The following is a 2,539-nucleotide window of genomic DNA, read 5'->3' as shown; positions in this document are numbered from 1 at the left end:
TTAAAGAGATGTTAGAATTTTTAAGTTTGTAAATTATGCAGGAGCAATATTGAAAATTCATTATATAAGGAGTGATGATAAAATAAAAAATTTAAAGAAGTTTAATTCTGACCACTCTAGAATTAAAAAGGGTGCTGAACACTGCAGAATACCACGTTTGTTTCCCCAAGTAGTACAGTTCTTTTTATTTAATTCTGACCCCCAACTCCCAAATGCTCCCTTTCTAGACTTGTCATTGAGAAACACACAATTACTCTACTTTTTGTAAAATCACTGATTTCATTGTTCATCGTAACCAAGGATGGAAAATGGAAATGGCTAGTTTGGTTTAGTTAGTCGAAGTATTATTACTTTTTATTTTATCCCTTGATTCTTGGAATTTTATTTTTTCATTTCTAGTTTTGTTTTTATTGTACTTTTTTTTTTTTGTGTGAAAGCTGTGGCTATATTATGCCCATTTTATAAAGTCATGAAAAGATGCTGCTTTTCGTTTTAATCCTCCCATCTTAATTCTTATCACTTGGTTTTTATTCAGTCCCTTTGGAATAATACGGTTTGACTAAAATAAAGAGAGTTTTTATTATGTGAAATGGTACGATTTCAAAAGTAAACAAGGAATTTGACTCAAAATATGTCTACTAATTATTTTTTCGGATATTTCATAATATACCACACGAAATGTTTTAATTCACCATATACCTTAAAATTTTCGTACGTTAGCACATAATATCATTAATGACAACTGCCGTCAGTGTGCCGTTTGTGGTAAATTACCAGTATGCCCTTACACATTCAACTGGCGTCATTGTTAAGGTTGACTTCCCCAAATACAACGTATGTCTTCAAAAAATTGACCTCCCATATTTCTTCTTCAAAAAATTGCGCCATAGTTACGCAAATTGTTATTAACGTCGCTTTGATATTTTCTTCCATGATAATTATTTAACAGTTCCTTAGCAACTTCCTCTACTCTTCTATACTTCTCCATTATCTCAATTCTTGTTTGTAACCTTGATCAATTTTGTATTCTTTGTCGACGGAAATTACGGTATTAACTGGACAAAATCTTACTGACCGTCTCTCGAACCTTCCGGCGGACGACGGCGTTTTACTGAGGCATGAACGGGAGTACGAAGATGCTGTTGATGGTGTTGACGTGCAGAATTTTTGACTGTTGGATGAGGTTATTGATGATGAGATCTTCGGTTTTTAGGATGCGTTTGAGTTGAATAACGAGTTGAGAAAACTTGCGATTTTTCCACCTGGTGAAATCGATTGTTTCACTTTTTTCAAATCGCCGTACAGCTTTAACGCTCTTTTTTGAAGATCTCCTTCTTTGTTCTTCTTAGCTGGAAATTCATCGAAGTAATAATTCATCGGAGTAATAATAATAATAATAATAATAATAATAATAATAATAATAATAATAATAATAATAATAATAATAATAATAATAATAATAATAATAATATTATTATTATTATTATTATTATTATTATTATTATTATTATTATTATTATTATTATTATTATTATTCCTTTGAAATAATTCCTGCTGATTTACTGACGTTTTTATAGGTTTTAATGTGAAGCTCTTGGATTTCGATTTTGAAGATCCGTAAAAGGAATCAGTATCCGAAGAAGAAAATCCACTGATTCCAAAGCTAGAATCAAAGGAGTTAGAAGAAGAAGAAGATGAATTAAACTTAACAGTTAAATTATTCATACTCAAGCACTCTCCTCCTTGAGTTTTAACCCAAACAATCTTGTCCTTTTAAAAAACATCTCCACATAATGACGTCTTTACAAATCCATACCCAAAATAATATCATAAGTAAATTCAAACACTATCAAGTCGATAGTAGATGATGATCTAAATCTTAAGAGGAAAGTAGGAAAGATACGGTCACATAGAAATGGTGAACCGTTAGGTGAACAAATTTGGGGCTTGAATTTCTGAGGTTTGAAAGACAAAGGATTTATGAAGAAACGAGGTAGAGATAAAAGATCGATCGACTTTAGAATCAAAAAGAATATGAATGGAAAATTTTTCTACGAGAAAATTGTCAGAAATAACTTTACCTTCAAACTCTTCATTCGCGTTAACTGTTATTCCAACTGTCAAATACTAGACTCCTAAGTGAGAGAATATTATAATCTTTCGTCATCTCAAATGAAATTTAAACATGTGATCAACATCAAATTAACATAATTATAACATGTAATCTACATATGGTCACACAAGCAAAAAAGAAAAAATTTTAAAAAAGTTATTTGGAAAAAAAAAATCATTTGAAAGAAAAAACCATCTTTTTTTTTTTGAAAATGTTGGCTATCAAAAACATTCTTTTACATGGAACCAAAGTTCCTGGATTCGAGCAACTTTAGCTCTGATACCACGTGTAACAGGAGCGGCAATCTTGATACATAATTAACATTTAATAATAATGTTTAATACAAGAATATTGCGGAAGTCTCAAAATGCCTAATTATTAAAAATTTTAAAATCATAACAACTGAAACTATTTAAAACAAAAGTA

General features: G+C 30.1%; 1 pseudogene; it reads right to left on the bottom strand.

The window, feature by feature from the left end:
- Positions 1-871: 871 nt before the first annotated feature.
- LOC130828691 (protein BIG GRAIN 1-like A) lies at positions 872-1,725 on the bottom strand (annotated as a pseudogene).
- Between the last annotated feature and the right edge of the window lie 814 nt (positions 1,726-2,539).

The sequence above is a fragment of the Amaranthus tricolor genome, chromosome 12 (assembly GCF_026212465.1).
Source record: "Amaranthus tricolor cultivar Red isolate AtriRed21 chromosome 12, ASM2621246v1, whole genome shotgun sequence".
In the NCBI taxonomy this organism is placed as follows: Eukaryota; Viridiplantae; Streptophyta; class Magnoliopsida; order Caryophyllales; family Amaranthaceae; genus Amaranthus; species Amaranthus tricolor.
Note: the sequence above shows the minus strand (reverse complement) of the source record. Positions and strands in the feature narration are given on the sequence as shown.